The sequence below is a fragment of the Cervus canadensis genome, chromosome 2, assembly GCF_019320065.1.
Source record: "Cervus canadensis isolate Bull #8, Minnesota chromosome 2, ASM1932006v1, whole genome shotgun sequence".
Classification (NCBI taxonomy): domain Eukaryota; kingdom Metazoa; phylum Chordata; class Mammalia; order Artiodactyla; family Cervidae; genus Cervus; species Cervus canadensis.
The window spans coordinates 31648183-31670153 of NC_057387.1; the positions used below are offsets into that span (position 1 = coordinate 31648183).

Below are 21971 nucleotides of genomic sequence, written 5' to 3' on the forward strand. Positions count from 1 at the left end.
AGTGGGTAATGCATTCCTGAGTTTATAGGTTAGGATTCTCATTATTTAGATCTAGAACTGTCAAGTGTGAAATAAGATCATTTTGTTTCCCATAAGTAAAAAAGTATCATGTATGTAAGTCCAATATTTTTTCCACCATGACACACTATAATTTCTCTGAATCAGCATTTATCTACCCATTGTTCTTATTTTATACTTAGCCATGTTGATCCTAAATCATTTTTCTAATAGCAGCTAGCTATTCAAATGTGTGTGTGCTTTTGGAATGTCAACAAATGCTACATCACCAAAACAGAGGCCCTCTTGTTTCCATCTGAAATTTTACTTTGTCTTAAAAAAAAATTACAGATTTATGCTGTCTTACACATGTAGTAATTAGCTATTAGAGAAAAGAACAAAACATATTTTTCTCAGTCTCCAGCTGATATGAGAAATAGCTGTTTTTAAGCTTTCTGGCCGTGCAGCTTTGGTTGTGGACTCCATGAGCCATAATTTGTAAGTATTTCATTTTAAGGAGCCAAATCTTAAAAGTCTTTTGCAAACATTTACAGGATGAATTAAGAAATGCAGGTGGTTTCCAATGGATTACAGCCATCCTCTTTGAAGCATGCCTTCATCCAGGAGAATTGTCACGTTTCTGGTGGACTTCGACAGAAACAAATCTCTACATAGATTTATAGCTGTACATCTCCTATGGATTAGGGCCCTCTCTTTTGTATTGTAACCTTTATCGATACTGAGCCTTTCTCTCCCTAACATCCATTTATCATTTCTTTATAAGTTCCATTAATCACAGCCCAAATGGGTTACATTATTTTGTTTTTAAAACAATCCTTCTTTGTTCACTCCAAGTGATATCTGATAACTTGAGTCATGGTAGAAAAAAGGGTAGGAGAAAAGGCCAAATGAAGAACTAAAACCTCTGGTGACGATACTGGCTTTTACAATTTAAGGTCAGTGAAGTCATTGTTTTGGAAATGAAGCCGCAGAGAAGGAACGAAATAAAGAACCCAGAAATCTGATTTCAAAACACACCATTGACAGGGAACTGTGTGTACACGGCACAGTCCCTCACTCACGTCTGGTCCAGTTTGGCATAATAAATACTTTTAGATGAAGATGAAGAACACAAGTTGATTGACAAGCGCTATCTCGTTAACCTTTGCAGTGTTAGCGAGACGTAGCTGCCAGGTATTACTAGTTTAATTTATACGTGTTCTGCCAGCCATGAAAACCAGCAGTTACTTCCACATGATCTGAATCTACCAGCAATGATGGAAGTTACTCAGAGGACATAATAGGAATCCAGAAACTGAGCTAAAAGATGATAAATATACCTATGCCTTTAGTTTTCTTTCATTCCTATAGAGAAGCTGGGGGACTCTGCAGAGGGAAATGCTTCTGTTGTCTTTTGATTTATGGTGACGGAGGTGGACATAATTAGGAGAGAGAGGGAAGTGGCATTCATAACGCGGATGTTAAGTTTGAGGCAGAGTTAATTTTTGCCTTACAATTTCTGGAGGCAGTTTATAAAGCTGTTTGAATTTTATGTGTCCTAATCTTGAGAAAGTAATGAGTTTGTGATTTTAATATGCTTCTCCCTCCAGGCACTTTCTGTGCCAGCGGGAATGCTCTACACTCTTAGTCAGGCCAAGCTCTCGATACATGTAGCTGCCAAGAAGGAACCTGGCCCACAGTCCTGGATGCTTAGAATTAGCGCCATGGGGACTCTGCACAAGCAAGCCACACTCTCAGAATGCCTGGAGTATGAATTCATGGGGCCTTATAGCTGCACTGTGCTTTACAATATTTATAATACATACACGTGGACGTATATTTGAAAGCATTTTGTGAAATCTGTACTCTAAAATGAGCAGAGAAGGTCACATCACATACTTGCTACAAATAAAGAAACTAGATACATAGTTACACAATTTGTGTGAGCTCATGTGGTCAGTAAATTTCAGAAAGTGACTAGAATCTAGGGTTTCCTGACCCCTAAACCAAGGTTGTTTTTCACAACCATAATCCCTAGCCCTCAAGGTCCCTGCTATCCCAAGTTTTGGCTTCCTTGAGAAGTGAGGTAACTGAAGGGGTTGCCATCGGGTATCTTTTTTCTTTATTTTTAATGGAAGAATAAATGCTTTACAGTATTGTGCTGGTTTCCGCCAAACATCAACATGAATCAGCCACAGGTACACATATGCCCCCTCCCTCTTGAACTTCCCCTACACCTCCCTCCATCAGGGTATCTTGAAGAACAGGAGAAAAGCCTTTCCACCGTGTTTGTCTCTCAGCATTCAAGCTGGCAAGCCGAGCCCTGCCTCAGCCTGCCTTTACCACCCAATTCTCTTGCCTTAAAGTGAGACCCCAGAGAAATGGAGTCCTAAGTTCTGCAAACTGGCTCAGTCACCACTCCACACATCTATTCATTTATTATTCAAGAATAGTTACTGACTACCCCCTTAGATTGTCAGTAACACACACATCACAGCCCCTGATATGCCATTTCCCCTGTCACTTCAGTGGAAAATTGTCCCAGTCTCTGGAGCTCTGGTTCATCTTATTCAACCCCCTCCTGATTTGCCTTCATCAAACATTGACTGTCTTGGCTCTGTCCTTGATATGTCCCCAGCCCAGAACCTGGGGAGACTTGATTAGTATATAAAAGTTTCCTGGACCATAAATCCATCTTCAGCCTTATTTTCCCCATTCCACTCAAAGCCAAATTTTTTAAAAAAGAAATTGTCTCTACTCCTTCAACTCTCATTTATTTGACGTTCTACTCATGTCATCCCATTGTAATCTGGCTTCTATCTCCACCTCTCACTGGATATTTCCTCACTACTTGTTTCCTTGTCATTCTTCCGTTCTCATCTTACTCAGCCTCTGTAGGGTTTGACCCTGTGGGTCTCTTCCTCTTTCTTGGTTTTTGTAGCACTGCCCTTCTTTTCTTTGTCTCTACCACTGACTTATTTTCCTCTTGTTGCTTCTTAAACACTGCTGTTCCCCAAGGTTCTTTTTTCCATCTTGATCTAAAAATAAAGATCTAAAAGTCTGAACTTTCCCCAGGTAATATCAACCAATACTTTGGTTTTAACTACTTCCCCAAATCTTTATCTCCAGCTCAGACTTATGCAGGCTTCCCTGGTGGGTCAGATGGTAAAGAATCTGCCTTCAATGCAGGAGACCAGGGTTCAATCCCTGAGTCAGGAAGATCCCCTGGAGAAGAGAATGGCAACCCACTCCAGAATTCTTGCCTGTAGAATTCCACGGTGGGCTACAGTCCATGGAGTCACAAAGAGTCAGACACAACTGAGTGACGAACACTTTCAAAATTATGTACTGAATATTCTTCTTACTGTACTCCAGCTGCCTGTCTTCTCAACCCATCATTTCCTACCTGCTCACATTCCATTCTTAGAATCCACAGTCTAGAAGGGACAGCACTAGAACCCACATAAACCCATCCTCTGTCCACATGTGGTCACCTAACCCAAAGCAAGTCAATCAGATTCTCTCTCACTGGAATTCATAACTGAGACTTGGAGACTTAGAGGTAGAAACAAGTAGGCAGAGTTCTAAGTCATATGGAGTTGAGCCAAGGTCAGCCTCGTGACAACCCTAGATCCATGTAATCCATGTTCGGGTGAAGTAATAGCTAAATCTGCTAGAGAAGCTTAGAGAATGAAGCAGAAATGAAGCAGAACAACCACACTGCCTCGGTGAAAGATGAACAGTAGCTACAGACAAATTTCTAGTATGTGGGAGCCTCAACTCTACCCCCTGCTGTTGAGATCTATGAGATTCTTCCATAACCTTCCAAAAAGTCAGGATTTTGTTAGCCAGCTTCACAGGATTTCCTGACCACATAGACAATTTATCTTTTTCATAACAATCTCCCCACTAGAAACATCATACTAGGTGATCTTGAGACTATCCAAGGTACTTCAAACTCAACATGGCCAACCCGGAATGACTCATTTCCTGCACTCAGCACCACATCCTACCCTAACTATGTTTCTTATCTGAGAGAAAGGAACCATTTCTCCTTAATACTACCATTTAGAAATCTGGAAATCTTCTAATCTCAGACTTCTCCTTCTCACTCCTTGTGACCAATAAATTCTTGAAACAACTTCCTTCCCCGCCTCCTCCTCTGAATTGTTTCAATCTCTAGTCGTTTCTTGCCTATTTTGCTGCAGTAGCCTTGTAAACTTTTGTACTACAGCAAAAATGATCTATGTAAATCACAAATATGCTAGTGATTTTCCTGGCTAAAATACTTCAGTGACTCCTCCTTTATCCTTTTAGAATTAAGCCTAAACTTTTTAGTATGACATCCAAGGCTTTTCATAATCTAGCTTGGTTGACCTTTGTGTTTTTTTTTTTTTTTGGTTGACCTTTCTAACTTCATCCCTTGTCACTCTCCAACAGGTACGCTCTGTTCCAGTCACCTTGAATTATTATGAATTCCTCGTATGTAATATGCTCTCTCTTCTACATACCTTCACATTTGCTTGCTTCCTCTGCCCACAGCTTTTTTTTTTTTTTTTTTTGCCCCCTTCTCCAACCATCTACATTTTTCTCCTCAGCTGGGTGATGGCTAACTATCTTTCAAGTTTAGATGATGTCACCTTGAGGTAGAAATCAGCTAAGTAACCCTCTGATGTATCCTAAATAGCCCTTTGTTCAAAGAAAATATAACAAAATATAACAGTCTACTCTTCTGTCTCCTTTGCAAAACTGTGAGCAACTTGAGCGCTGCCCTAGTCATTATTGTAATTATAATACAGTGCCCAGTTTTTAGTGGAAGCTCAATAAACATTTGTTGAATAAATAGGACACCAAAAAGACACAACTTCTGCACTCAAAGACCTTATAGAAGTAGTGAAAAATGAGAAAGCCTATGGATATGGCATGGTATCAAGTTCTATGCCAAGTAGACATGGCTACTATGAGAAAGTTGAAAAGAATAATTGGCTCTGTCCAAGGACCTTCAGGAAATAAGACAGGCATTGCTACTTTCTCATCAAGCCTTATTTCCTGCAGCCACTTGCAGCCAGCACCAGCCTTCTTATCTTTTACAAGTTGCAAAAGCTGCTACATGTTGATGTACCAGAGTTTAAAGGCTCTCAATACTAGATTCATAAAACAAATTTACTCCATGGAAACTAGATAGCTGTCTTAGCAGTGGAAAACCTTAAAAAAACTTTTCAAGCTATTGGAGTACTTAAAAATATTTTGGATTCAATAAAACCCCAAATATGTCTCACTCTTGGAAATTTTCTCTTAATTTTGAAACATATGAGTAGTGTTGAAGAAATTAATCTGTACTTTCAAGTCAACAACACTTACCTCATCCAGTTGCTGTCTTAGAAGATCTGTGTATTATTCCAAGAAACTCCAGGGTCCTTATTGGAAGCTTTTAGACTTAGAAACAGGAAATCAGATTTTATCTCCAATGTAATTTTAACCTCAGTATTTAAATATTTCCAATAGTTTTTAGGTTTCATCAAAGGGTTACTTCAATCTCCAATCCTTTGAAGTATTTCATTTGGACAAAAGTTCTTGTGTTTAAATTGAAGAGAATTTGCCTGTTGATATCTCTATAAATCCTCAGTCAAAATGACTCCCAGTTCAAAAATTTGCATGCATTCTTTTATCCTTGTGGAATCTGTGAGAAATTAGCATACAAGAGATATCAAACTTTAGATCATTATAATTGCCAAGAACCATTGACTAACATAGTATAAGATTTTGGTTACTGGTAATTCTAAGAAAACTCCTTAAAAAAATTTGAAAATATGGATTTTTCTACCTGCAATAAGAGGGAAAGAATATAGATTTATTAGAAAATAAAATACTGGGTCTAAAAGTTGCAAATGGCTCTTAATCCATATTAATCATTGCAATTCTTTCAGGTCTATTAAAAAGGAATTTAGGGAGCCAAAGAAGAAGGTATAATTAATGTCACCTGGTGATTTATTTAATTACAAACTATAAGGCTGCTACTGTAAACGGTTCCCACTAGCTTGGAAGGAACAGAGCTCTCCTCCTTTAAGGATGAGAGCTCTGTTATGGTAAACCTCTATTTCATTTTTCCCAGAAGTTATCTGCCAGCTGAGGAGACCTTAATCTGGAATCCTACTCTGTGGTTTTCTTTGAAAAGACTTCTAACATTCAATGCTGCTTAAAAACTTTGCATTTTAAAATATATATTCTTGTCCATCTCTGCCGTATTGTCCATCTCACATCTGAGTTGTTACTAGTTGATTGAATAGGCATCTGCAATGGTTCAAGTTGCCACTAAAAAGCCAAATTCCCCTTAACTGGTGTCAGTTGATCTTGATCTGTGGGTCTTTTTGAGAATGATGCAGACCTTGTGTAATAACCTAGGAGAAATGCCTGTCTGCTGTAGGATACAAAACTGCCTTTCAATAAAGGGGAATATTACGTGACTAGAAGCCTGAATCCAGTTGAGACATCTTTTCCAATGAAATGAGCATACGGAGATGTCTTACCATGCTCTTTTGAATCATGGTCAGTCTAGAATTTAAAGTGTATTTCCTGTTTCTTTTTCTGACATCACATTTCTTTGAAGATTGCCAATTCTCCAAAAAGAAGCTCACAACCACTGGGGTTTTTAAATCACACAACTTGTAATTGTGAGTCACTGGCTGATTCATCTTATAAAGCTGCTAAACCCCTCATCTTATAACACGGACCTTTAATTCCTCTACTGGTAATTCAGACGTGAGCTTGCAGCTGTTACATGTCACCATTGTTGTTTGTTGTTAAAAACATGTCAAGAGTTTTGTTTTGAGGTGTTGGGGGTTTTTTTGTTTGTTTGTTTATGCAAGTTTAGACTGAAATAAGACATTGCCAGAAAGCAATGCTTTTAAGCAGGAATTGAATTTTCAAGTTAATATTTTAATAATTATGTCTTTAGTTGGCTCAATTTCACTTGAGATTTGGTCCAACAATCATCTCTTCAAAATATCCTGAATAAATCAAATACTGAAAAAAGAATCCTAAAAACGATGAGCTTTATTGAATTCTGAAAACACTTCAAGAAAAGAAACACTAATAATCACACACTTGTAAAGCAAGAGAAAGCCCCTTACAAAATGCAGCCAGGCAAAAAGCCTAACAGTTGAATATAGCTTTACCTGACTTCCTTTGTCAGAAAGGCCTCAGAAAAAAAGAGGCTTCAAGCTTCCACTGGTCACTCTCAATCTCTTTCCCTCATGAGGGCCCAGTTCTGTTATTATTGGGTAATTCCAGCTTTGTATCTGAATAGGAAATGGAAGAACCCTTTCCTCTAAACCCATACCTTGGTTTCAAGGTGTCTTGGAAAAGCTGGCCTCACTATTTTGCTACATACTGGTCTCCAGGTACTTGCAGCGACAGCATCGCCTAAGAGCTTGTTAGAAATGCAGAATCTCAGGCTCTACCCAAACCTACTAAATTAGAATCTGAATTTTAATAAAATCCTTAAGTGATTCACATACCCATGAAAGTTTCAGAAGCAGTATTATCAGTGCTACTATATAATCTCACTGAGACATTGCACCTGCGAACTATCAGAAAGGATAAACAGTATCTTCAGTTCAAATTAGACTTAAGCTAAACTAGCTCATCTTGTGTCTGTGTGTGTGTGTGTGTGTGTGTGTATAAAACGAATCTTATCATTATTGAATCCTAAGTATTGGAGAGCTACTACATTTTTCTGTTTAGAATCAGATTCTACTTCTCAATGAAGTCAAAGCATTTCATTTTGTTACTAAATGAATCCTACCAAAGCTCTCCACCAAGCCTGTCCCTCAAAGGCTGTTAATCCTTGATAAAACCCAGGTTTGCGCTAGTCTTGGACCTTGATAAACTGGTTAGTAGTTCTCATTTATCAAATGCCAAGAACAAATGACAACAGCTTTATCAGGCAAAGCCGATACCTATTTAACTTACTGAATCCTCAAAACCACCCTAAAACGTAGGTTCTATCATTATAATCCCTGTTTTAGAGATCAGAAAACTGAGGCATGAAGAGGTTGAATAATTTATCTCTGGTCATAAAATCACACAGTGTCAGAGCTGGCATCTGAGGCCGCTTCCAGAGCCTAGACACCTAACCCTGAGGCTATAATACCACCAAACGCCAGGAGTATGTCATCTCTGCCCCTCACAGCAGCTCTACAGTGTACATAGTGTGAGAACACCAAGATCTCATAGACTAGGACGTGATGAAGCCCTTGGGTTTCCCCAAGTTCATGCTACCTCCCGGCTCTTCCAGGTTGGCCCTGGGGTTCCGTTCCCTCTGTCAACACAGCAAAGGTAAGAACACCTCGCTTCATGCCTCCTCCCCTCCAGACATATCCAACATGTATTTTATATGTATCCAGCACGGTATATTTTCCAAGGATGGGTTTGCAGCTCTGTCAACTGTGATCCTTCATGTTTACAAGTCAAATCCTGATCCTGAACACAAACACAAATCTGATCACTCTGTAGGGCCTCCTTGCAGCCTCACTGGAAAGCCAGGTTTTAGTCATCATTAGTATTCTGGTCAGACAGGAAACCTCCCTTGAAGAGTTGCAGTGAAGGGGAATGAAGCTTTGTACACTATAAATACTGATTTTATTAAAATGTAGAAAAATTGTTGAGAAAAGAGAAGCGGTGGGGGTAGGAGGTTGCCACGGCAACTCAACCATCCCTCGGTTTTCAAAGAGTGGGGAAGACCAAGGAATAGTAAATAAAGAAAAGATATAGAGGAAGTCTGGATGACATGTGATCGCAAATGGAATGAAAGCTCAGAAGGACGAGTTTCAAATCGAGTGATGAGCTGGGAAGCAGAACTGGGCTTCACAAGGTATTGCCCTTCCTCAAAGATTAAGGAACCTGGTGAAGGCAAATCTTTGTCATCAGCTTTGCAGCGTGGCTGAGCCATAAAGGCCACCAAACAATGTGGCTTTTGATTTATGGATAGACAACTCTCACAAGGAGGTAGGGATTCTCCTGGCATGCTCCTAGGAATTATCCCCCATGATCTCTGTGCATATTTTAATATATTGCTTCTGGGATCACTATTATTCATGCCCACCCCTCACTTTAGCATTGCTGATTGATTCTGGGCAGATCAAGAAATGTCAGAACCATTCAGAATGTTACCCACTCATACCTACTCTTTGTGACCCTGTAGACTATAGCCCACCAAAGCTCCTCTGTCTATGGAATTCTCCAGGCAAGAATACTGGGGGGGAAAAAAAAAGAACACTGAAGTGGGTTGCCATTTCCTTCTCCAGGGGATCTTTCTGACCCAGGGATTGAACCCAGATCTCCTGCATTGCAGGCAGATTCTTTACCATTTGAGCCACCAGGGAAGTTTCTAGAATACCTTAGATGAATTCACATGTAACAAATTCAAAATATTAAGGGAAACTAGGGTGAAAGGATAACCCTTCTTCAGCACTTTACAGGACACCAAGTATGCTTGCATTATCTCATTTGATACATGGGGGCAGCCTCAGCAAGCTGGGACTACCCAACCCTGCAGCAGCCCACAAAACCTGGTGTGCAACTCAGACAGAAGTAATTAAGGTCCCCTGCATACAAGAATTTTCCATCTCTCCTGGAGAATGGAATTAACGCTGATGGTTTACAGCACTTTCAGTGTCTTCATCACACATTGTGACAGTTTGAACAATGTTCTATCCCCATTAATTAACACTTGTGCTTTTTGAAATTCATCTGTGTGTGTGTGTGTGTGTGTGGTGAGAGAGAGAGAAAAGAGAGAGAGACATGTACATGTGGATACACACAGCACTTTACACTATTTCTGCTAACAGAAGAGAGTCAGGCTGGAGATAAATAGAAGACTGTCCAAAAATAAATTTAGGAATTTGTAATGCATGACACAGGCTTCCCAAGTGGCTCAATGGTAAAGAATCTGCCGGCCAAGCAGGAAACACGATTCAACCCCTGGATCAGGAAGATTCCCCTGGAGAAGGAAATGGCAACCCACCACAGTATTCTTGCCTGGGAAATCACATGGACAGAGGGGTTTGGCAGGCTACCGTCCACAGGGTCACAAAGAGTCGGATATGACTTAGCGAATGAGCACAAGCACAAGTGTGTGACAGACATATATTGTAGTAGCGGCTACTAGCAGATATTTGGGATAATTTTTAAGTGAGACTGCATTTCCCCCCATGCACTCTGCAAAAGATAGCAATGGGAAGTTGGTTAGGAGGGAAAGCATGAGTCGCTCAGTCATGTCAAACTCTTTGAGACCCCATGGACTATAGCCCGCTAGGCTCCTCTGTCCATGAGATTTTCCAGGCAAGAATACTGAAGTCGGTTGCCATTTCCTTCTCCAGGGGATCTTCCCAACATAGGAATTGAACCCAGGTCTCCCGCACTGCAGGCCGACTCTTTACCATCTGAACTACCAGGGAAGTACAGGGTTAGGAGAGAATCAGGCAGGAATTAAAAACTGGCCCCAGATAATCCACTGATCACTTGGCAGAACATTGAGCCATAACACATACATCTGGAGTACAGTATCAGCCTCCCCACTGGTCAGATCTCAAGCACAAGCTTCATAAGCCTTGGACAGGGCTCAAGAAAGCTGACGTGGTGGCTGAAGGGAAAAGCATTGCCAGAGAGAAACTGCCCTCCAGGCAGAGTCAGGGCCTCCTCAGAATGGAAAAATATGATGGACGAGAGGGAATGTTCTCCGTGAGATAAAGGCACACTTGATCATCATGTTCCAGGATGCTCTTCTTGGAGAGCTGAACAGTTGGGGAAGTAAGTTCAGTAAGGCCACAGGCATTCAACGTGGTGCATATCAGGTCTTCATCCAGAGGATAGAACTGATGGCCTATGGTGAACGAAGATTTAGCTTTGGGACCAGGGACCAGGCTTGATCACTCAGAACTTTTGTGTGGCAAAAGCTTTATTACAGTGAAAAAGGACAAAGAAGAGTTATGACAGACGTCAGAAAGGGGCCAGAGAGTGCCCCACTCACTAGCTTTATCAGTTCTTAATACACTTTTACCAAACCCACTTCCACAACCTATATCTTAAATTAAGATTAGAACTCACAATAGGAAGGTCTTACTAGACCTACTCCCACAACATACCTCTTAAGATAACAAGATTAATCAGAAGGTTCCCGTTAAGAAGGAGAAACATGTCCTCAAGCAAGATACATTTGTTATTATATAATCATTAGTACAGAGCTTAAGTAAAAAAATACCCTGGATCAAGATGAGTTGTTGTGTTGTGTAATCATTAGCTCTGGGCTTAAAGAAAATAATGTCTAATGTGACTAAGAGAAAAATGTGACTGTCTAATGTGACTAAAGTAGAAAAAAAAAAAATGCTTGTCCATTTCTCCTCCTGGAGAGGCCCAGACCCCTTTCTTCTCCCTGGGGACCCTGGACTTCTTTTCAACCTAAGAATTAACTCTCTCAGAACTGAGACTCAAAGAAGGTAGACCATGAATTTGAACTGTGCACCCAATCTTTTGCATCTCTCAATATTCCTCACATTTCTTACAGTGGCAGTTGCAGTGGTGGGGGTAAGGGACAGGATAGATACTCATTAATTAGGTAGACATGGTTGCAAAGTCAAATTGAGGGAAATATGTGGTTTTAGATTGTATATTTGCAGGTTCAACTGGGGAAGTTGATGAAGAACACCAGTATTCACAGCTTCAAGTTATGAAGCCATAAGCTGTGGGTTTCCTGTACTAAGTCAACCATGAAATGGTTGAAATGATCCATTTCTTTTTTTCTATTTTCTATTTTAAAACTTTTTCTTTTGTATTGGGGTATAACTGATTAACAAACAGCATTGTGACAGTTTCAAGTGAACATCAAAGGGACTCAGCCATACATATGCATGTATCCGTTCTCCCCCAAACTCCCCTCCCACCCAGGCTGCCACACAACATGGAGCGGAGTTCCATTTGCTATGCAGTAGGTTCTTGTTGGTTATCCATTTTAAATATAGCAGTGTGTACATGTCCATCTCAAACTCCCTGACTATCCCTTCCCCTCCGGCAACCATGAACTAGTTCTCCCAGTCTGTGAGTCTGTTTCTGCTTTGTAAATAAGCTCATTTATATCATTAAGTGACCCATTTCTACCAGACATAAAATGCTGCTTAAAATACTCCTTAGTCTTATCATCTTTCCCTACACACACACACACAAACACACACACTCACACAATGTATTCTGTTATTTCCCAAATCTCTCCTTTCTCTTCCCTTTTATCTTTTGTTTAGTCCCACACAGTCTTTCACTTCTTCATCAGCTGCATTTATTAATCCAGGGCAAGTGTTTGAGCATCTGACCAGCTAAATCACAGGGCTACAACTGCCAAACTGCTCCCTCCAAGACTGCATTAACTAACAGACTGCCAAGAAAAGCTCACAGTAACGATACCTAATATTTACCGAGCACCTACTTACCATGTGCAAGGCACTGGGATAATAACTCTCATGCATTCAGATTCCTCAATAACTCCTTCAGTCCCTACTACAGAGGTGAGACCCTGAGCCAAAGATGGGTGGGTGACTCACAGAACTCACAGAGCTGGTAAACAGTGGGGTTAGGGAAACATGAACTGCTTTCCTCTGCCTCCCCAACATTGAAGACAACTGATGCTGTCCAAGTTATTTTCCTCAAGAATAAATGTTTCGTAGTACATTGGTAGGTGCCAGGGGCTGGTGGGGGAGGTGGAAAGGGCAACAGGGACTTAGTGTTCAACGAGGACAGAGTTTCAGTTCGGCTTCTCAGCCTCTTCAGTTATGTCTGACTCTTTGCGCCCCCACAGACTGTAGCCCACCAGGTTCCTCCATCCATGGGAGTTTACAGGCAATAATACTGGAGTGGGTTGTCATTTTCTGCTCAAGTTTTAGTTTAGGAAATTGAAAATTCAGGAGATGGATGATGGTGAAAGTTGCACACAATGTGAATGTACTTAGTGTGACTGAACTGTACAGTTAAAAGTGGTCAAAATGGTATGTTGTATATTATGTGACTTTTACCACACACACACACACACAAAAAAAAAACATTAAAAAAAGAATAAATGTTTCATATTAAAATGTTTTAACTGATTTAACATTCAGTTCATAATCAAGCTATTCTGTTTTGTGTCATGTTTGTTTTCTCAGTGATAGTTAACATATGCCCTCTCTCCATTTCTGCCACTAACATCCACTAACATGAACTTCTTAATATTTTGGCATCCGGCAACCACTTGGCATCTTGCTCTGGTTCTCTTCTCTGATCTTAACTTTGCATGTTGGGAAGGTAGGCAGGACTGAATGAGCCAGCAGCTCATCTCTTCCTTTAGTTCCATGAAGGCTCTCCAGTTTCCCCTCTGACCTGCCTCTTCTCCAGACTCTATCCTCTCCTTCTCCTTGCTTTCCCTCATTCTTCAGTCTCTTTTTCCTTCAACAACCAAAAACTACTTAGACCCTCAATAGTGCACTGTCCCAGAACCCCTACGCAGATGGTGCTCAAGGGTCACCAGAGCTTTCAAGTAGCTTTCTCTCAAGATCTTGCCCTCCTGATGTCTCCATCTTTTGGCTTTGACAACACTGAACTGCCTTGCTTCCCTTGATGCTAATCATTCCTCTTTTATCTTCCTCATGGGTCCTTTTCATCTGCCTTTCCCTTCAGTGCTATATTTCCAAGGTTCAGCCCTCAGTCCTCTTTTTTTCTCCTCCAATCCCTTCCTGGGTCATCAAGTTCATTCCATGGGTTTACTCTCGTTGGACTAACCCCCTAATCCATATCTCTAAGCCTCATTCTTAAGCTCCTCCACTTTCAACAGTCTGCCAGGAGCAGCCCCTGGAATGACTCATTGGCACTTCCAATCCCACCTGTCCAGGTAAAGCATTCACCATCTCTCACTGAATCAGCCCCTTCTGTCCTCCTTATTTCTAGGAAATACCACCTTTAGTCACCCGGCTAGAAAAATGTGTTGCAATCTTAGATATCTCCATCTTCCTCACCCATGGGATTCTAGTTTTAAAGTATGAAGATTCTCCTTACATCTCTCTTATTACTACTCTATTCAAAACCCCTCAGGGGTCCTCTGCTGCCTGTTGATGAAGAGCTGGCTCTCTACCTATCTGTGCATTTCATCTCTCCATTGGTAGCCTGAATCAATTGTTCTTACCATAGTTTGCCTCCACCAAACTAGCCACTACCCTATTCTCAAACACATCCCAAGCCTTCCTGCCTCTCCGTTCTGATGACTGCTGTTCCTGATACCTGCAACACCTCCTCTAACACAAGTGAGGTCTTTCCCAACTCCCTTCAGTTCAGTCACTCAGTCGTGTCCAACTCTTTGCGACCCCATGGACTGCAGCATGCCAGGCCTCCCTGTCCATCACCAACTCCCGGAGTTTACTCAAACTCATGTCCATTGAGTCAGTGATGCCATCCAACCATCTCATCCTCTGTCGTCCCCTTCTCTGCCTGCCCTCAATCTTTCCCAGCATCAGGGTCTTCTCAAATGAGTCTGCTCTTCACATCAGGTGGCCAAAGTACTGGAGTTTCAGCTTCAACATCAGTCCTTCCAATGAACACCCAGGACTGAACTCCTTTAGGATGAACTGGTTGGATCTCCTTGCAGTCCAAGGGACTCTCAAGAGTCTTCTCCAACACCACAGTTCAAAAGCATCAATTCTTCAGCACTCAGCTTTCTTTATAGTCCAACTCTCACATCCATACATGACTACTGGAAAAATCATAGCCTTCACTAGATGGACCTTTGTTGGCAAAGTAATGTCTCTGCTTTTTAATATGCTGTCTAGGTTGGTCATAACTTTCCTTCCAAGGAGTAAGCATCTTTTAATTTCATGACTGCAATCACCATCTGCAGTGATTTTGGAGACCCCTAAAACAAAGTCAGCCACTGTTTTCACTGTTTCCCCGTCTATTTGCCATGAAGTGATGGGACTGGATGCCGTGATCTTAGTTTTCTGAATGTTGAACTTTAAGCCAACTTTTTCACTCTCCTCTTTTACTTTCGTCAAGAGGCTCTTTAGTTCTTCTTCACATTCTGCCATAAGGGTGGTGTCATCTGCATATCTGAGGTTATTTATATTTCTCCTGGCAATCTTGGTTCCAATCCCCTTACTGACAACTTAATGAGGCTTCTTAAATTTTTGAGGTATCTATCATGTTCTCCTCTGTTTTTCCCCTTCATGGATCACAGCCTCATTGTGGCGAGGGGACTTGGGCGACTGAGTGAAGCTATGAGCCAGGCTGTGCAGGGCCACCCAAGATGGATGGATCACAGTGAAGAATTCTGACAAAATGTGGTCCACTGGAGAAGGAAATGGCAGCCCACTCCAGTATTCTTGCCTGGATAACCCCATGGACAGAGACATCACATTGCAGACAAAGGTCTATGTAGCCAAAGCTATCATTTTTCCAGTAGTCATGTACCAATGTGAGAGTTGGATTGTAAAGAAGGCTGAGTGCTGAAAAATTGATGCTTTCAAATTGTGGCACTGGAGAAGACTTTTGAGAGTCCCTTGGACAGCAGGGAGATCAAACCAGTCAATCCTAAAGGAAATCAACCCTGAATTTTCCTGAATATTCATTGGAAGAACTGATACTGAAGCTGAAGCTCCAATACTTTGGCCACCTGATTCAAAGAGCCAACTTATTGGAAAAGACTCTGATGCTGGGAAAGATTGAAGGCAAAAGGAGAAGGGGACAGCAGAGGATGAGATGGTTAGCTATCCTCTGCAAGCAGTGAGATCTTTGGAATAATGGTCATAGCTTCTGAGCACTGCCACATATTTGTTTAACTTGTTTAAACCTCTCAGCAACCCTGCAAAGTTGGCACCATAATTCATGTTTCACAGATGAGGAAACTGAAACACAGACAGGTTCAATGACATGTTTAAGTTCACAAAGCTAGAATGGAGGCACCCAGATTCTCACCCCAGCCCTCTGGTTCCTCTGACCACAATGGTGTAATGAAAAGCAGATTCTAAATGGTGAGAGTTTACTCCTAGGTTTTAATGGCCAAAAAAGCAAAACCACATTCTGGGCTGATCTTCACAGGTATGACCTGACATGCACAGATGTGTATTTGATTGTGATTGTGATTTTGAGTGTTATGAGCCTTGCAATGGGGGAGCAGGGTTGCATTCTGCAGTTTAGCTGGTGTTTGTATATCTGCTATTTCTTCCCCAACACAAGTTTCCAGAGAGGAGGCAGTACTCTCCATGATTTTATTCTGCCTCTGGAGTCTAATCTAGGGCTTATCATATAGTAGATGACCCACAATTTTAGAACTGAATTGTATTTTCATGTGTAAAGTCAGTTCTCAAGCTACACACCTCCTTTAAAGCTTCTGTTGTTTGCCCCAACTTCTCCCAGCCTCCTGACGCACACCTACTCTCTCACAGAACAGGTGCAGTTCAGTAGAATGTAAGCAAATCAGCTATGAATGTCAAAACAGGATTTAATCAATTATTAATTTGGGAGAACCAGGAGAACAGCAAGTAAATACCCCAATGAGGTCACGCTATGAAAAATGTGAAAGTCTCTTAGACCTAATATTTAATTTAGACTCACTGTCTGAGTTACTTCCCAGCTTCCCAGATGCAAGCCAGAGGCCATCAGACAAGACTTGTGATGATACTCAGCAGCCATAGAGGCCTAATGCAAAGGCCAAAGAGGAACCACTCCCCTGGGACAAGTGCCCAGAGGGCAGAGGCTGAAAAGCTTCTCCAAAGAGACCAATTAGCTCAAGTGTAGGAACCAAAGAGCCTGAGCCCTGACATCTGGATAAGTCAGCCTGCCAAGTCAGGGCTTGGTCTGATGATTCTGTAGGAGGTTGGGCTCCGAACCAGCATTAGCATCAGACTCTTACTGCTCCGTTCTCTCCGGGCCAGCCAGAGGGAGATACAGCATGGAAACATTACCTAAGGCTGAGATGAGAGGACTGATTACTGACCGTTCTCTCTGGCTGTAGCAGTATTTAGGTGTCAGGGCCACAGTGAATGCCAAAGGGGAGAGGGAGTGGAGGATGGAGGAGTGGAAAGGCAGTGAGGGAAGCGGATTCAGAGCCTGAATTTCCCAGCTCACTCAATTCATTTCACTTCCCCTGCTAGTTCTTGGCACCCATGTCATCTTAGCCACTGTCCTTGATCCCAAAAATCGGCCTTCCTATAGCCTCCCATTGATTTCTCTCTCTCTCTCTCTCTCCCATCTACTGCCCAGGTACCTTCTTCCCTTGTTCTTCTGTGCTCACAGCCTCTAGACTCAGTTTCCTCTCCTCTGATCCCTCTCTGAGAAGGATGTGTCCACTCCTTCCTCAGCATCCCAAATCCGTAAAGCAGACTCAGCTCCCAGGGCCAGGAAATCCATGGAAGTTTAGGATACAGAACGGAATCTCTTAGTTACTTGATCATGCTCCAACAGGGGACTTCTCGGAGCCCAGTGGGAGCCAGTTACCAAAGTGTCTCTTATCAGGCTGGGTCCAGACTTCCAGAAGGGCATCCACACCAACCAGACCCCACCTGGGGTTGGTGGGGAGTGGCGGGGGCGGGGGGCAAGGGGAGAATCAAAGCCCAGGCAGGTCCTAATGTGCCAATGCTCTATCACGGAGTTGAGGGATGGTGGTGGGTCCAGCTGCCTGCAGAACTTGCTGATGAGCTGCTACCCAGGGAGGAAGTGCTGCCAGTGAGCACAGAGCAACTCTGCAACAGAAAAGGAAGTGGCGGGGAGACACTCCCACCTGCCAGTGAGTTGGGGCTGGAATCCCCGCCTCACTGAGCGCACTATAGCCTCCCAAGTGGGTGCAAGTTACTTTAAGTGACACATTCTTTCCTACTCCTCACATTTTCCCCCCAGATCTAATCTGATATCAGTGAGCATCCAGGACAGCCCTAAACCAACACCATTGACTTGCTCATTGGGAAAGGTCCAAGAAGAACTGGTGCATGGCCATTCATTTCAGAGATTCTCGGGTGGTGTGGCGCAGGGCGGCCTCTCCATCCTCTGCAGCCCCTGGCTTCTGCAAGGCTGGTGTTGGTGATGGAGCCCCCAGATCTTTGTGAGACTGCCCCCCTCCACTGGTGGACAGTTCCCAAGCAACTCAGAGTTGGTGAGCTCTAGCTGTGTGCCACACTCTGGGCTAGCTGCTTTCCAGGAGTTCTCTAACTCTCCCAGTAAGTACTGTTATGATTCCCAGATTCACATAATGAGGCTCTGGCTTACAAAAGAGGATTTCCTTGTCTAAGATTAGAATAGCTCAAAAGTGGCTGGACCAAGACTCACACTCTGAGTCCTTAACTAGAACAGGGTTGTGAACTATCATCCCTGCCTAGAGATCAGTGAAATTACGCAGGAGGAAAGGTGGAAGGAGGTAGGACCTGTGATGGTCTGGGGTGTATTTACCTTATTCAGAGGAGGCAGCTGCCGCCCAAGTTCCATTTCTTGTTCCATGCTAGAATATGAACCTAGGTGATCAGATCTTCAGATCTGAGGTTATAAGTATAAATTTATAAGCATAATCTCCCAATTGCATTTGGTTATTGACACAATTTTTTAAAAATCACAGTGCAGGCCAACACTGAATAGGTCTTATAACCACATCTGAGAACAGGTTCCTGATGGTGCTCACTGTAACGCTATTCTAAAGCCCAGGGTCTTGGCCACTGGGATTTGCTGTCTTCAAATGATCATGTAGGTCTAGCTCTGGTGAATTGGAATTTTTCTTCTTGTTATTTCATCTATGGCCTCAGTTCTGACATCAGGAGCAGCAGGAATTCCAAATCACTCTTCTCCTATCCTCTTCACTATCCCAACCCTTTTAAGCATCCTCTCTTGGTTGGTTGGCTGGACCTTTGCCATGCTGACCCTAGACTCACTCCTGCCCAGTCTCATGACTCCCTAAATCCACTGCTTGGAACTGAGCCCTACCTTCCCTGAATGGTCTTTGCCATGTAGAGCAAGGCTGGCTCTCTGCCCCACCAAGATTCATCCAAGAATGGAACCCAAAGTCACTTGACTTCTTTGGCAGTTGACAATTCACCTCACGTTTAGTGAAGGGTTCCTAGCCCCTCTCCCCAGTGTTCATTGTCTCTCTTCTGGGGAGTGTCACCCCCAGCCACCAGCCCTTCTCCAGAATGGCCCTGAACAATCACTCCAGTCCTTACAGAGACTGCCACAGGGTTAGCCCTCTCACACCCATGGCTGTAAAACCCACACTTGGCTAAACTTCCCTTCAGAGAAGAGAGCCCTTGGCACCAATAATCCATCTCGCTGAGTTGTGAAACAAACCCCACCCTCCTCCCTGCCTCTGTCCCAGTGTTTGGGAGACTTTTCTATGACTCATTACATTCAGATTCTCCCCATTGCCTGATACTCACTGTCCAAACATACCACGTGCAGACTAAAAGCCTGACTGGAGTCACCATGGGTCAGAAGCCAAAGGGAGGAGTCAAAGATGAAAACTCAGAGGGTCAGAGGGAACAAACCATCCATACCTGAGAGCAGTGGGCTTCACCAACTGCCGCCATGAGGGGCCTCTTTTGGTTCCAGTCTTGCCTGCCAACTTCCATTATGAAACGGGGAAATGGAGATCTGATGAGCTGAGCTGGAAACTGAGAAAAGCAAAGCAGCCCATTTTCTGTTTTCACTCTGCCTCCTGGTTCTTCCCCATGACCACTGGGGCTGGAACTGAGCCGAGTAGCTGGATTCTCCCCCGAGCAGGCTCACAGATGTCGTACGTCTGGCACAGACTCTCAGAAAGGTCCCAGCTGGGGAGGTTTCCTGGTGGCCAGGTGATTGCTCACAGCTGTTAGCCCAGCGACAAGGGATTCCAGCTGGTGCAGCAGGGTGACAAAATACAGATCTGGGCTTTGTCCTTTGGCTATGGAACCTGTCTTCCCCAGTCACTAGACTCAGGATGTAATTTATCAGCAAGGTGACTATGGGGAACCTGAGCCCTCGGCCCATCAAACCACTTTAGTCAAAGCAGATTTCTGAGATAGCATCACAAGCAGCACCAAAGAGCATCAGCTTTTCACTGAGCAGAGAGGTCCTGAAGCTGCCTGTGCACACCCAAGTGCTTAGGCATACACACGGACGGGGGCTTGCATATGGGGACACAGCACCATGGACGTGACTTACAGCACAATGGCATCAGGCTCGTGCAGTGTCAGCAGTAGGAAAGACCATGAATTTGAACAGTTTTAGCAGCTGAACCCTCAGTCCAACCACAATCCTATGCAGAACCAAGGTCAAAGAGCAGCCGCTCAGGAGGAAACCCGGGTGGAGCCAGAACCGTGCCCACTCAGACTCTCCCAACCTCTACCCACAAGGGTCCCTCAGCCTCTTCTGCCAAGTCCTGGGCTCCACCTGACAAAGCTGACAAGCCACCGCAGTGGTTCGATCCCTCATTGTTTAGAGGGGGAAGGAGGCCCAGAGCACATGCCGTGCCTTTTCCAAGGTCACATGGTGAATACATAGTACAGATTCAGCAGAATAAAAGGACTTGTAACCTGGGCCTTCTGTGAACCAAAACATCTGTACAAATGGCAGCTCCCGCAGGTAAGAAGAGTAAGAGAATCTGCACACAAATGACTTAAAATTAAATTCACAAGATGAATTTTAATTTTGTCTTTGCCACTTTGCAGCTGCCTGTACTCAGACCAGCCCCCCATCTCAACTGGCTTAAGGCTGGGGCTAGGTCCAGCAGCCTCTTGAGGCCTCTCCCAGTCAAACTTCAGCATCTAGAAAATGGCAAGGACTCGGAAGAACAGAGCTGCCAGTGAGCGGAGAACAGGGTTCCAGATGAAAGGGCATGCCCAGGAGGCAGGTGCTGTGGCCAGGCCCCCTGCAGGCCCCACCCTGCCCCTGAGGGTTCAGCATTTCTCTCGCAGTTCTTAGTCACCGTGGCTGTCATCAGGCCACAGACTGGTGCTCTGCTCTGGTTGCAGGAGAGGAGAATAAAGAAAAAGCAGAGGAGAGGAGGAAGGAGGAGGCAGAAGCCTGGGAGGGAATGCAGCCCCCCAGGGCCTCCACCTGCGACAAGGTTCTGCTCATCCTCCTCTCACCCCACGTCTGCGCCTCTCCTGCCTCCCATAGCTCCCCCTGCACTTGGACGCTCGCCTGCCTGATGATGCTCCTGCGCTCCTCACCCTAAGGACGCCCCATCACTTCTGACGGCACTTAGTTGCTACCCTTTCAAATGGTGAAGGCTAGTGTTCCCCATGCCCCTCTTCCCAGAGTCAGAGCCCACGGCCCTCCTATTACAACCCTGCTCTTGGGAGGCTCCTGGACCTAGTGCAGCACCAGATTCCCTTGCTTTTTGACCATCTGTCAACAATCTGTCCCTCCCCAGTCCTCGCGAGCCTTGGCACCTGCCCCGAAGGCTTCCCCTTGAGTCTAGGCGTCACCCTGACGTCCAGGCTCCTGGGCATTGTCATTGCTCACTGACCTCCCCCTTTCCTCCTTCAGCCTATCCGTGACTATGAAGGGCTCTTAAGGGTACAGACTTGGAGAAGGGCCTGGCAACCCACTCCAGTATTCTTGCCTGGAGAATCCCACGGACAGAGGAGCCTGGCGCGCTACAGTCCTTAGGGCCGCAAAGAGTCAGACACGACTGAAGCAAGTTAACCTATATACAAGGGTACAGACTAGGCAGAGAGAAGGGACTTGTTTTTCTTTTAAGAGAAAGACCCGTTCTTGCCCTCCCTTGCTAGGTGACAGGAAACACCTGAAGATTGCTGATAAACCATTATGTAAACAGGTCAACCCAAACCTGAAACCCAGAGAGCAGTTACCAAGAAAGGAAGTGCTGATGGAGCACACAGAAGAGTAAACCATCATCCGGTGTCAATCTGGAAGATTTCCTAAAATTAAACCCACAGCTCATTTCCAAGGAGGTGGTAGAAAAGTGGGACAACAAATATAAGCAT

At 43.7% G+C, this 21971-nt stretch overlaps 1 long non-coding RNA gene across 1 annotated transcript in view; it reads right to left on the bottom strand.

Annotated features, from left to right (window-relative positions):
* LOC122436555 overlaps positions 1 to 19914 on the bottom strand; it is a 43971-nt gene extending 24057 nt beyond the window's left edge. The window contains exons 1-2 of the long non-coding RNA XR_006268040.1: positions 19536 to 19914; positions 5359 to 5677 (exon numbers count right to left, since the gene is read on the bottom strand). This is a non-coding gene — a long non-coding RNA (uncharacterized LOC122436555). The remainder of the gene's footprint in view (positions 1 to 5358; positions 5678 to 19535) is intronic.
* Between the last annotated feature and the right edge of the window lie 2057 nt (positions 19915 to 21971).